The sequence below is a fragment of the Eufriesea mexicana genome, unplaced genomic scaffold, assembly GCF_001483705.2.
Source record: "Eufriesea mexicana isolate 0111107269 unplaced genomic scaffold, ASM148370v2 scaffold1725, whole genome shotgun sequence".
Classification (NCBI taxonomy): Eukaryota; Metazoa; Arthropoda; class Insecta; order Hymenoptera; family Apidae; genus Eufriesea; species Eufriesea mexicana.
The window spans coordinates 230,111-245,830 of NW_016909819.1; positions in this window are offsets into that span (position 1 = coordinate 230,111).

A 15,720-nucleotide genomic window follows, 5' to 3' on the forward strand; every position below is an offset into this window, starting at 1 on the left:
TTTTATCATTAATATTAATCGAACATAAAATCCCAATAATAAATTCAAAATAATCTGCAGAATTTTGAAAGGTCTAAAAATAATATTTAGGAAACATTTACATTGCTGAAACTCCAATATTCAAATGAAACCTCTCGGTTCATCTAGTTCTCTAGTAATAACGAGATATAACCAGATTAAAACGAAGCAGCTATGTTATTCCTGGAATTTTCGTGAAAAACAACGCAAGCAAAATATCATCCGCGAATACAGTAATATCGTATATGCGACTTAAAAAAGGCAAAGAGACGCGAGAAGAGGCCTGTCTCTTGTTACTTTTAACCCTTTAAAGCACGAGCCTCTAACCTACATTCCGAGTTGACGTGGCCGGAGGATTTTAAAAAGTGAAAGAGAAGAAATGATATCGCTGTCTATATCGTACCGTGTAAGTAGTTTTTCATTTGAAACTTGAACGAACGTCTGGTATTTTTCCGGCAGCCCTGTCATGTAATAGTCAGGTAACAGCAGATAATAGTCATGTAGATGATACACTACACTATAGTCATACGATAAAATAATATAGTCATAGTCATGGCAGATAATACTATCAGATAATAGTCACATGATAACAGGTAATAGTCATGTAGATATTATACTATACTATAGTTATACGATAACATAACATAGTCATAGTCATGGCAGATAATACTGTGAGATAATAGTCACGTGATAACAGGTAATAGTCATGTAGATAATTTACAATACTATACTTATACAATGACATAATATAGTCATAGTCATGGCAGATAATACTGTGAGATAATAGTCACATGATAACAGATAATAGTTATGTAGATAATACATTATACTATAATTATACAATAACATAATATAGGCATAATTATGGCAGATGATACTATCTAATAATGGTCAGATAATAACAAATAATAGTCATGTAGATAATATACTATAGTATAATTATATAATGACATAATATAGTCACAGTCATGGCAAATAATACTATCAGATAATAGTCAGATAATAACAGATGATTGTCATGTAGACAATACGCTATACTATAGTTATACAATAGCATAATATAGTCATAATCATGGCAAATAATACTATCAGATAATAGTCAGAAAATAACAGGTAATAATCATGTAGATAATATACTATACTATAATTATACAATGACATAATATAGTCACAGTCATGGCAAATAATACTATCAGACAATAGTCAAATAATAGCAGATAATAGTCAATTTCCAATCTCGCGAGGGATACTTTAATTACGAATCTCGATTTAAGTACATCGAAATAACAATTTCTTCATTATTCGAAACCGCGAATGAAAATTATTTTAACTAATAATTATATGAGATCTGTCAACATGATCAGTAACGAAAGCAATGTTTATCGATAAATGATCGAATCATTGGTGAAGACCTCCGAAATTAGAATCGAAAATGTATTACGTATAAATTTAATTAACGTTTGGTTCGAGTTTGTAATTTCATTTCATACGCAACGTGCTTTGGCAAGTATTTCATGCGATTTTAAGTAATATGGTTAGAATCGTGTAATTGTTTCAACTAAATACGAGAGATATTGTCACTACACGTGCGAATAATACGAAGGATCATGATGTACGTCATCGCGGGTCTTCGAGTAAATTAATATTCACATCTTTGGTAGTGTCTATTTCAAAATTTCTTTTACTCGACTCACTATCGGTGAGAAAATTTGTTGGATCGTCATTAGGGAGCATATTGTCTCGTAGACTTAACCACACAGACGCCAGCTTGCCGAATGTAGCACTATATATTTGCTGAAGGTGTTTAACCCTTGAGGGACTGGCAACTGTTTGAGTTTCCAAGTACTTTATCTCCGATTACATTCGAGATACAGATATAATTACGGTATTACTCCTCTCTATTAAGGTATTAATTCTGCTAATTTTCACGACGTTATCGCGCGACTGCGAGATGCCATATGTATGGTAATTTTTACTGCGAGAATTAATGGACGAAATTAAAAAATGGATGGAACAGATGAGGTGTACTGAAAAATATTTCGTTATGCAGGAATCCATAATCCTCGGATTATAAAATCTCAATGACAAGCGAATATTTCCTATGCTTTTAAATTTCAACATTTTTTTTTACAACGCGGGTCCTTCGCGTAATGAAATTTTCTCGTAATGGGATTTCTTTGTGAAATTGAAACGAAATATGTATCACGAGATGCATCCGATTACGACTGTTTTAAATTTAATTAATAAAAATCCTTTAGAAACTGTTTTTAATAGTAACCTTATCCTTTAATTTATCGAATTTACAATTTTACAGACGCCATTATCCTTTTCGTATACAATGTCCTGATTATTACTGCGAATTCCAAATTGTTGATCGTTATTAAATAGAAATCAACTAAATATTAATACGACAGGGAACATGAATGGATACATCTTACAAGAACGGAATAAATTTGATCGACAGCCAAAATAATTAAATGCAAATTGAATACATAATTTAACCCTTTGCACTCGGTGATTTTGTGGTTATAGAAAAACAGTAATTCCAAGACTTTCTGGCATGAAGATATTTTTAAAACGGTGAATAAGAAATCGTATGCAAATTAAGACGTAGAATTATTTTACTTCGACATTTCACGTATCGTTGGATAATTTCAAATTTAATTTGCATTTGAGAGGTGACCTTTAGTCACTATTTCGTAAAATTTCTTAATATTCAATTTCTTATAATTTTTATAAGTATTTTTAATTTTCTTATAATTTCAACAATTTCTTAGAAGTATTTCTAATTAACATAATTTCCATGCGCCTCATAAAGCATATTATTTCGATCCACGTAATTAATTGAATACGTCAAAAAAATAGTTGAATAAATTTAATAAGATTTTGAGAAATTAAATTGATTAACATAACATCTACGAAAGGTATAAATTTTAACGTTACTCTATTTACACTTAATAAACCTAAATTTAGCAATCTTAATCATTTTAATCTTAACCCTTTGCACTCGAGAGGTGAGCTTCAGTCACAATTTCAAAAAATTTGGAAGATCGATATTAATTAATATTTCAAATTTAATGTAATGTAACAGTGTGCGAGGTATCGAAATCAAATAATTCTACAATTCTTTATTTACCGTTGAAAAGATTATTGTCAGTTTTTTAGTAGAGAATCTTTGAATTTCTACTCTTCTGTAGCCAAAAAATTGTCGAGTGCAAAGGGTTAATTAACATCGGTTATTAGAATCTGACTGAGAATTGCTTTCCGAGTGCAAAGGGCTAACATTGCTTGTAGCATATCGATCATATTCTTTCAATTCTATCTCTTGTACTGATATTCATAATTTTTAAAAAATATATTGTACATATATTTGGGCGAGATCGAAGCTAATTGTTGACTTTTCGAAACTCGAATTAAAAACGAAGGTGGTACCTTTGCCTCGTATTTCAATTTTGCAATCGGACGCTGGACAAAATTTCTGTACAAATCTTGATTTATCACGGATAAATATTTACGCGAGCTATAAATATTCTTCGTCCATCGATCACAATTAAATAAAATAAATTTAGTTGGAAGATAAATTTTCGTAATGGTTATCCGTCGCGGATATAATCATCGAACGAAATGCTGCCAGGCTGCAACTGCATCATACTTCACGAGCCCGATCATAGGATTCGACTCTTTTAATCCTGCACGAACATCAGTTAAGCGCGAACGATCCCATAAAAACGCGCATTAAGCGGAGATTAAAGGGGTGGAAAAAATCTTCCGCCTCTCGGATCGTCCTCTTTCCTTCATCTTGATGGATCTTGCGATTTACATCCGAGTAAACCGTTCGGCCTTTCCTCGTCCGCGATGCATAGTGTATTAACGCGCCGCACATTTTCTATCTGCTAAAATAAACAGAAACATGATTTTTTCACGGAATATCTCGATTTTGTGAACGAAAGTGTTAGGGATAATTAGAAAATCACTTATGAATCGCGAATCGTTAAATTATAGATGCTGGATTGGAATAAATACGGCCCTGAAAGAATGCCAAGTGTGTTTGGGCTTAGGATGGAAGTGACCGCGTGCAAGCGAATTAACTGCAAAGAATGTTTATGGTAGGGTCGAGCGAAAGTTTAGGGGTGCGTCCAGAGTGATTGAAGTACCTGGCCCACGGAGGTTGCGTGAAAAAGGGGCATGATTGGAAAGGGAAGCCTGAGTATGGAAAAGGACAGAATGAATGTTTTAAATACAATCTACACAATCGTCAGTTATGAATAGTCTACAGTCTTTAACCCTTTGAACGCTATGAACCCATATATGGGTTCTCGCACAACCATTCGATTTGGACTATGAATGCTGGATAGTTTTATAAAATAATAATTTTGAAATAGTTTACAATTAGTTTAGAATATTGTCGAAACGTGCTTCGTCGTAAGAAATGGGGGATCCCACAGTGCAGGCTTAACGTCGAACAGCTCAGCGCTCAAAGGGTAGTCTTCAGTCTTTAAGAGTTCTTAAGCTAGTGTCAGTATGTGAGTAAGCAGTCAAAGTCGAACGTGCCCATAGCAAATCCCTCTTGTTTCATAGCCGTCAATCTGCGTATAAGCTTATTGTATTTTATTAAGAAGCGAAACAGCACTATTTTAGCCAATCCACCAAAACCGATCCCTACATAGATGGTGCTGTATTAGCGTATTGCCAGTCAGTGTTTGGATCTTAGGTTAACTCTGTATTACTTGGTCTATAGCAAGGTCTAAGATGGTGGAAGTAAATATCGAAGGATAATTTAAGTTCGGAATTTAATTGAAGATTATATAGGTCATTTGCATCTAATAAATTTTGGGGCGTTTCGTGATGCTGGTATAGGAGAGACGTTCCCAAAATGCAGACTTGCTATCTATTTAACTTAAACTGGTTTACCGACCTAAACTAGATATTCGAAATATGAAATTTACTGGAATTAGTCTGCGAAGGTAAATTAATTTACAAAATGATTTTTCAATATTCTGTTAATAAATACTCTTGTTAACAATAAGTTACCGAGAACACGCGTAATTAGATCTACCTGTACCATTAGTTGTAGCATGAGGCTACGAATGAAAATACCAGAAAAAAGAGTACTCGGTCTTTACGTATATTTTTCGTAAATTTTGTAAAACTGGAAATACGCTTGCGAACAAAGCATTTCTCTGAGAAACATTTCTCTTTCATATGCGATATTCCAGAGAGTTGTGTACGCGTATAACAAAATATAATTCAAAGGTGGTTTTGTAAATTCAACGCAGGCGGTTAGGAGACAAACCGAGTGGAGAAATATTTTTCGATAGTGAAAAGTACAAGAGTATAATCGTAGGTATGTTATAGTGGATTAAGAAAATGAAATTTAGGATGATTAATATACGTGTTACTTTCACCAGTATGATGCACGCGATCCGTAATAATATTTAAACTCGTGGAATATTTTATTTGGAAAAAGGGAAGAGGAAACGAAATTGGTTTAAAATCGTCTGGAAAAATGAAAAGTGTGTAGGTCCTTTTGTGCTTTAATCCTCTTGGTAGTTGGCTTACGAATAAACGTGTACGACTGCGATCTCCGACGTACTTTAAAAATTATTTTAGATTGATTTTCGTGAATCTATGATCGAGCAAACTATTTTTTGATTAGGGTACTTTCGAACAATTTTGATAAATAATAAAACGTTTAAATAATCCATGGACGACGTACATAATTCGTTCTAATGTATTTCCAAAATTATAATATCGTTAAAGGATGTGTCTTGAAGGATTGTATCTTCTAACGTGATAGAGTATCTTTTATAATAATTTTGTTGAAATTTGTATAATAATATCGTGAAATATTATAGTGACATAATAACATTTCTTGAAATTTTTCTGATACAAACTTTTGTGAGATATGATAAATTATATATTTTTTATTTAGAAAATAAAAATAGGAATATTTAAAATCATGTTATTCAGGTTTACGAATTTCTGTTAGTGTCACCAGGTATAATAAAATGTATTTTTTTTATTGGAATATAATATAGACATTGTCATGTAAAAATAAGAATATTTATACAACCATTTTTCCAAAAAATTTTTATAACAATATAGAATACAATATCAAGATTTAATATACACATAAAATATTTGTAACAGTTTCCCACATTTCTCTTTCAAATACAATAAAATTTCTACACCATAAACCGCAATCGCAGTTATTTACGTTAAAAATAAATATAATGTCCTGTTTGTTGCTACATACACCGAATACATTTCGCAGTTTTAATTAAAATTTTAGGCATTTGCATTCACTATTTTCTACAATAGCGTATTATTGTCTACATCAATTGCTTATAATTAATAACTGATACAAGCGGATATCATTCGATTGTTTAATTCGCAAATCTATTTTAAATCACATCCTGTTAATCGTGATTTTTCCCTACTCCCTTTATATTTCTTTATTATAGTCATTGTTACCAATCTGAATTATATCGATCTCTTTATCAGTACCACTATTGTTTGTCAATAGCATGGTGCCTAAATGAAATAAACGACCCTTTGTTCGCAAAAAAGGGATCGAAGTAGCATATGAAATCGATGACAATTAAAAAACCGAAACAAAAATATCTTTTTGTTTCCATACCATTCGCGTAGCGTGTATTGCGCCATTGTTTTATTCCAATTCCCTCTCTCACCACCTCGTTCTTCTGTCTCGATGACCAATTATATAAATCGAATGCTTGTTTAAACAAAATGTTTCATTCTGTATACATGTAAAAATAAATGTAAAAATGATCCCTTCTATCTGCATCGTTAATAGCGTTGTATCGTGGACTTTGGGGTCCCAAATGAGAAAAGACCATAAAAGAGATAACTGGTGAAAGTGGGTATACTAGACGAAAACAGGGTGAGGGTAATTTTTAAGAACAATTATGGAAATCAAAGAACGATCCTTTTCGACAGTGTGTTATGTGAATTTTATAATTTCTATTTTCTTCTGGAATGAGTATTTCATTTTTAACTATATTTATTCTACATTTATCATAGTATATGATTTACTTCAAATTAATTGGTATTTACATCGACTTTATAAACTGTGTACTGGTTTAAATACATTTTACATTTTTCCACTTCTTTTATACTCACCTCTGCTTTCCAATTAACTTTCTGCTCTTTGTTCTGCATTTCATCTCGTTAACCTTCAATTAGCAATTTTCGTTTCACTTACTGCCTGTTTCCAAAACTCTCTGCTGCATTTCTCCGTTTTCGCACTTGAAATTTTACTTTTTGTTGCACTATTTAACGTCAAATTAACTATTTGCTTTTTAAACGCAGTTCATTCTTGACTCTTCCGTTATGATTTTCAACCGTTTCCTCGTGCCTAAGAATACCTGAAATAACGCAATAAACGGTGATATAATACAACCATATATCACGACTCTAATTTCTATTATATTTTCTTTCGTTTCAAAATTGTCGACTTTACACCTACAACGAATAGGGAAATATCCAGGAGAAAAATAAAAATAATAAATAAATAGGAAAAATAGCACACTGGTTCTCGAAGACACCTCATTAGTTTCTACACCTCCACGTTACTTTGTATTACTGTCAAATTCTCATCATCGATTGACATAAATGAGACCAAACAATAATCGTTTAACACTTTGACTGCCACGTACATTTTATATAGTACACTCAGGGAACCACGACAAAATTTCCATTTCAAAGAAAAAAGAACGAATGCAAATTATTAACATTTTCTATTCAAAGTTCCCTGTTTATTTACATTGTTAAAATATTCAAGAATTGGTTAGAATGAAACAAATATAAATTTCAAAAATTTCCATCGTCGGACACTGATGACCACCATGGAACCACTGAGAAGACAAGCACTGGTCACTGATGACCATCATGGCAGTCAAAGTGTTACAGTATTGTGTTGATGGCTGTACTCTGTACTGTATTGTCAATTGCCTTTATTTCCAGCGATAATTGATCTATCCATTGATCTTTCTAGTGTTTCTGTACAACTGATATGATCAGCGAACAGATTAGTCAAATGTATGTAGTACTGTTTAGATTGCTATACTCGGTACTGTATTTTCAATTGTCAATATCCATGGCCATAATTGATCTATCCATTGATCATTCTAGAACTGCAATGAAACTTACATGATCATAGAATAGGTTAATACAACGGCTGCAGTTCTACGTTGATAACTATACTCAGTACTGTATCGTCAATTGTTAATGTTTCCAGCTATAATTGATTTATACTTTGACCATTCCAGAATTGCAATAGAATTTAAATCATCAGTAAACGGATTAACACTAGATTTACGAATGTTGATTATATACCTATTTCTACTGAAGTGAGCCAATTTGACTCATATAAAAAAATTGAAGCTTTTTGCAAAGAAAATAGTTGCAAATCAATTTAAATAAAAGATTTATTATTAAAAAATTCATTGAAAGCAGTTTTTACGTATAAAATCTGTTTGAAGTACATTTTCTGCAAACATTTCTATTACATTTAGCACAAAGGCTCTTACATCTATTTCTATTACATGATTCTTGAACTCGACAATTCTTCCGTGCGTCGGTAGTACGAATTTTTGTCAATGAAATGAAAGTGTTCTCCACATCTTCTGTATATTTACTTCTTAGTTTTCCAGCTAATTGGAAAATAAAATCTTTTCTTGAAATATTTACTCGAGTGGTCGAGCGATCATCGAGTGGTATAGCTGCTAAATCTAAAATATTATAGAAAACTTGTAAATGCCATCTGCGAGAGCCTGCTTTAACGCTATATTTTCGGCCCATTTGGTCAAGTATATCCACGTCATACTTAGTGCTATTGTAAAATATTACTGTTTCCAGAATAAGATTTTAATTTTTTTCAATTATTATATTTTTACGTTTCGAACTTAGTAGTAAAACTTTTTGATTAGGTTTGCTTTTATAAATGGTTGGAAAAGTTGGCCAGGCCTGACGTAAGCTATAAATTTCATGTGTTATGCGATCTGTGAACTGTTAAATCATTTTATCAGTCAAATTGTCTCAGAACCGCAGAAATAGGTATACCACATTCGATAATGCAAAATGAAAGGGTCTGAAGGAGAAAGGAATCAACATTTACGTATATTTCATGACGTAACTAAAAACCAATGTTTGTTTTTAAAAAATAATATTTATGTTATATATATATAATCAAATTTTTAATGAGTCAAATTGACTCAGTCGGTAAATCTAGTGTTAAAATAATTTTACGTTCATTATATGAATGTTCCTTTTCTTTCCCATCTTACACTCTAAATCTCTCTTCCAAGCACGCTTGAGAAATCAATTATAATTAGAAAGCAAGAGGTCCATAGAAAATCGCGGTGGAAGCGGCTAATCCCTGGATCCAGCTCTCCTGACAAGCTTGCCAGCCGCGATTGCTGGTCAAAGCAAATAACCAGGATCCATTCTCACACCGATCACATTTGTTCGATCATTCCCACGAGGTTGAAACAAATTGAAATAGCCGAAAACACAGGGCGCAGGTATTCGTGCAGCGGAATCGATAAAAGCCTGTCGCGGCTAATAAAACGTGCAGACGTTAATAAAATACCGAACGATAATCGAAGTACTGGAACACAACCGGTAAGGACGGGAAAAAGGAAGAAAGACAGTGGGCATTTCGAGCGCGATGCATGCCTTTGTTTCAAACTAGCCGCCAACGGTGCGCGCGCAGCGGGCGATATAAATCACACGGACGGGCGAAAACGTTTATTCGGCCAGTAAATCCAGCGAAATCTTTTTATCGCACTCGCTTTTGTCCGATAGCACGGCCCTGCATACGCGCGTCCCAAGCCGCGATTATTCGTGTAATCGCGAGCCCCGCGCGCGCAGATAGCATCGAGCGAGCGCGCTATGATAAACGAGAGGACATCTTGACAACCCTCGATGGATCCTCTTCCAGACATTTTCTTATTTCCTACATTCGCGCAAATAGGAAATCATGGCACGAGATTTAGCGGAAATGAAACGCTGAGTTGCAAAAATCGATTGATTCCACGAAACGAGGAACAGAAATTTATTTTTGAGATTTATGAAGTTTGGCACAGGATGATTTGGTATTGGGATTTTTAAAGTTTAAAGGGAAGTGGAGTTGAAGTAACTTTGGTTTTGCGAGTGCTTGATGTACTTAACTGTGACTAAGTTGTATAATTTGTGAAATGTTGTAAGTATCCTGTTTTATCGAGCAGTTGATCAGTGCTCGTTGCCATAATCGCGACATCTTTTCTCGGATTAGGAAACGATGCGTGTATGGTTTTGTTGTGTCATATGTCATGTGTATCGAGAGCTCTATCTCACTCTGTATCCAATATTCTGGAAAGTGAAAATTAAAGGTAAAGTGTGCAATACTTGTGGATTTGGTTTTATTAGTGTGAATGCAAGTGTGTGAGGTGGAATAATGACACGAATGTAGATATGTAGTTGTGAAATTACTATGGATCAGAGTCAATATGTTATAAGGAAGTTCAGTTTGTTATAAGAAGCGTGAGAGTGAACAATTATGATATAAAACGTGTGTTATTTATAATTTTATAATAAATATACGATTGTTATACAACAAACTCACAATACTCCCCCAATTACACCCTTATTGCACCCCTGCACTATTCACGATCCTACATAATTGTAAATTGAATTACTTAGAAGTTGATTAACTCTTTGCAGTACAGGATTTCAGATAATAAGATAGACCCATGTTGCATAGAAATTTGATTGCATTTTAATTGAAATAAAATTGGTATATTTTTACTAATAGAGGAATCGCATAATGTGAAAACATAAAACCAGGAAAACAAGATTGTCGGGATAAATCATCCACTTGCAACAATCTATGAGCCTGTACTGGCACATTGAATGTTGCCAACACGAACGAATATATTTATAATATATATTGTCGAATTTATAATATATATTACCAACTGCCTTACATAAATAAGACGAAATATAAACCTATGCACGTGCAACTATTGCAATATTTCGAAGTGAGACAAAATGTCCTATCATGCATTACGGTGCATCAAAAGATGGGACACTTAACCTTTTGCACTTCGTGATTTTTTCGTTACAGAAAAATAGTAATTCGAAGACCTTCTGTCATAAAGTCTAGGATATTTTTAAATCGGTAAATAAGAAATCGTATGCAAATTAAGACATGGAATTATTTTATCTCGACATTCCACGCATCGTTGAGTAATTTTAAATTTGATATAGTAATTAACATCTTTAGAATGTGATTAAATGGCGTCTCTCGAGTGCAAAGAATTAATCCCAGCGTGTCCTAAAGAGTTAATCCCATTTTTCTCGTTCCTTCAATTTCTCCAATCTTTTTCCATTCGATTTAAATATTTTTGGCAATAGCCTAGGACTGTCCACAATTTTTTTCATAGAAAAATATTAAAAATTACAGGAGTTGTGGGTAGTTTAGTAGAGTCCTCATGGTTGTCATGCTTCGAGTCGTTCTGTTTATCAGAAATTAAAAAATCCAGGATTATTTTAATTCGATATGAGCGTTGCTATAGTCCAAACTGAAATCATTGAAAAATATTAAAAATTAAAAATCTGATAGGTCCTCGTAATCGCGTTATCACCTTTTCCGCGGCCTTCTTTGCGTTTTACGAGCCGAAAGAAAATGGTAAAAGTCATCGAATTTTGTAAACTTGAATTCGAGTGACGAAGACAGGCGTGCTGGAAGTACCCTCCAAATTTGGTGTCAATCGTTCAACTCGAACAGGAAATATCGCGGCAAACGTTTGGAAAAATATGATTTCGCGAAAATTTCATATCGAGTATCTTTATTCACGCTTGATCAAGGCACGCGAATTCGCTTATTGACTTTATACTTGCAATTTTAAAATCATGCAGCGTAAGGACGTCCATCGGTATAAATATTTTCGAGGACACGTGCTTCCGGAAAATGAAATGAAAAATATGAATTTGAAAATTCTCGAATAACATTTAACATCGCTCTACGCGAATATTCTCGATTCCGTGAGAACGTAATTAAACGAAATACAAACTAAATAAATTCCACTCCCGACTCTACTCTCAACTGCTCGATACGAAATCGATACGTCGTGCAGAACGGTAGCCGAAATGACGGATTCCTGGCGTTAGTTAGGTCTCGAATAGTGATTTTTCAATTCCTTTTTATCAGATCAACGGATTACAGAAATTTTGGAATTTAAAAAAATAAATGGCTTATCTGAAAGTTAACCAGAAGCAATATCCCACGATATGGGACAATATACGAGAAGTATCAGAGCGCAAAAATTGCAGTATTAACGGGACACGTTGAAATTCAAAGCGAAAATCGATACGTATCCCCACGGTGAAATAGCGTGAATCAGATGTCCGTTATTCTTGCACGATTTTGATATCTCAACAGTGACTAGACACATTCTTCTTCTGTTCGCTCGAAGTCATTGAACTGTTGCCTGATAGAAGCCTTCGCTGGTCACGGTAAAATTGATGAGTGCTTTCGGGGGGGGGGGGGGGGGAACGTAAAAAAGGAAAGTAGAGAGAAAGGAGCGGAAAAAGTTAAATGAAAAGAGGCCTGCACTGTGACATCTGGATACGCGAGACCATCTTTGAAAATGAACATTTAAACATTTATTATTCTTTCAAAAACGATGTCACGTTTCAGATATTCATATTAGATGCTCGTGAATCTAGATGAATATTCTAATTCGTGGAATAACTCGTTTAAAACAATGCATATTTTTAAAGTTGGTACATTTAAATGACACTTTTGTTGGTTAAGTTTTGTTTAATTTAAATCATACTAGATTAAGTGCAAGTTGGATTATTGTAATATTCCATCACCTGTAATGGATATTTTTGTTAGTATGACACAATTCTTTTTTGGTTTAATTATAACTTGATTAATATAATTGTAACTCGATTAAATATACAGAGTGTCCCAAGAAAACGCATATACAGTTTAATACCTTATTCTTTCTAGTTTATTTTTCCCTTTCTAGGTACAACAAATTTAAAATAAATTTGAATTAATTTATTAATGAATAAATTTAAAATAAATTTAAATAAAATTGTCTGATTTTAGATTAGACTTTGAAAAACGTAAGTATATTTTAAAGTGCTACAACCATAATCTGTAATCCATCTAAATATATACTGTTTTTATAATCACGCAAACTGTGTATACATTTTTCTGGGACACCCTGTGTATAAGTATAAATAATTAAATATATATAATTATAACTTATTTCGTAAACCTTGTTATAACCCTTTTGATGATTTTCACGCTTTTCGAATTAAGTGTTTGTTATTTTTCTTCGAATTTATGAGTGTTGTTTTATATATCTTTTACCAGCTTTTTCCAACACTGTAAAACAGAACGGTGCGAAAAATTTGCATAATCTGTGAAATATAATCGCGTTGAAATTATTTATTATAAATCAAAATCGTCGGTATATTATTTAACAAGCTTCTTTCTTTTATGTCAAATTAAATAATCACTATTTTATACTAAAAATATCGATGTTAGTTTTTAGCAAACTATTGTCTCTTGTGAATATTTGAACTTTTGCAGGACTATCGCCATCAGGATAACATACATTTATTTTATTTCTAATTTTTATTTTATTTTTTATTTTCTTCGGTATCTGATTTTGAAAAATTTTTAATCACATAAACTTCTGGGAACTTGGAGATGTAGACGTATTCCGGAAGACCAAACCCATCCCCCTGTTTATTACGAACGATATTCGTTCCACGTCGATTCTTTATTTTACGAGGCAAAAATTGTGCATTCCTCGCGACTGGAATTTCAAACGATTTAATAGCCGTGGTATGTTTTAGTAAAGTTTGCCCTCTCTCCTTCCGCTTTGGCGACAATTTCGCTCGCACATAATTACTCGCGCAGCCATTATAAATGCACAGTGCCGAGGAAACATTCGCGTGCTAATCACAAAGTAGGTCGAACTGAATCCCCAGGATAGCTGAACGCTCGCTGCTTATATACGGCGCGATTTGCCCGCGATATGAATAATTTATCGGCATCAGATATCGGATAATAGTCTCTAAAATTGACACAGCTTTGGAAGCAGCGTTTAGCGACTATTTGACACGTCTCGGCGTAACCCGCTTCTTATCGTTTCATCCTGTAAAATGTGCCCGCGATTATGCTGCTGCAAGTTTCGTTGCATCGGAGATTCTGTTGATGAAAGGGCCGGCAAAGGATGCGCGTCGCGATCGGATGTTAATAAGGAATTATGCCGTTGCTTCCTGTCAGTTACGGCGTTCTTATGAGTTTTCACCCTGTTATGCGATAAACTCGTCCAGGCTAAACGAGATTTTTATTGAAAACGGATGTTATAATGGGAAATATATTTCATTCCTTTAACAGCTCACTTTGGTCTTTGAAGTAGCTTGCACTTGAGTAATAACTTGTGTATTTGTAGTTATTTGTGGCAAATATTTGGAAAAATTCGTAGCTATTTGTGGAAAATATTTGGAAAAAATTGTAGCTATTTGTGGCAATTATTTGGAAAAATTCGTAGCTATTTGTGGCAAATATTTGGAAAAATTCGAAATCACGCATCTTGAAATGTTGCACTTCGGACCAGTCATTCTGTCAATAACACAAGTTATTCCACTTGTGACATAAATTAATCTAATAAATATAAGAACATTTGAAGATCTGAAAGACGATGCAAAGCAACCTTGTTTCGTGAAAATTGTGGAATTCTTGTGAGATTGTACATCACTTTAACAGCTCACTCTGGTCCTCTTTGGAATAGTTTGCACTTGAATAATAACTCGTATATTCGTAGCTATTTGTGGCAAATATTTAGAAAAATTTGAAGCTATTTGTGGCAAATATTTGAAAAAATTCGTAGCTATTTATGACAAATATTTGGAAAAATTCGAAATCACGCATCTTGAAATGTTGCACTTCGGACCAGTCATTCCGTCAATAACACAAGTTATTCCACTTGTGACATAAATTAATCTAATAAATATAAGAACATTTGAAGATCTGAAAGACGATGCAAAGCAACCTTGTTCCGTGGCAATTGTGGGATTCTTGCGAGATTGTGCATTACTTTAGGTCGTTCTAAATTGCTCTGGGTTACTCTGGGTTGCTGTGAGCTCGGGCAGAGTAAATTATAAGATATTATAAGCGCTAGATTGATTACGAGTAGAAATTTGCTTCACAGTTTCGAAGCGACTCACTCTGACCGATGGGAATGCATCCGAAGGATTAAAAGGAGACGCACACCCCGAAGTCAGAGAGTTTTAAACAGAATTTGAAGAAGTTTTAAAGCAGTTTTAAACCAGTTGGAGAAACTTATCGATCACTTTAACGTAATATTCCTTCTGTACGACGGTATAGCAGATTTTTATACTCACGTTGAAATATGTAGTTCAAAGAAATCCATCAATTTGTGATGAAAATTAAAATCAACGTAAAAATACTTTTAATAATAACATATTAATAATAAAATTTGTCATATCAATATATTATCCCTTTTAATATGCTAATATTTATTTTAATTACAGTGTATATGGTACATTAATATTTACGTTAATAATAATACTATCGAGATATTAAAATTCTGTTAATAATAATTCCTTCAATGCATTAATATTTATTAAAAATCCGCGATTCGTGACAAC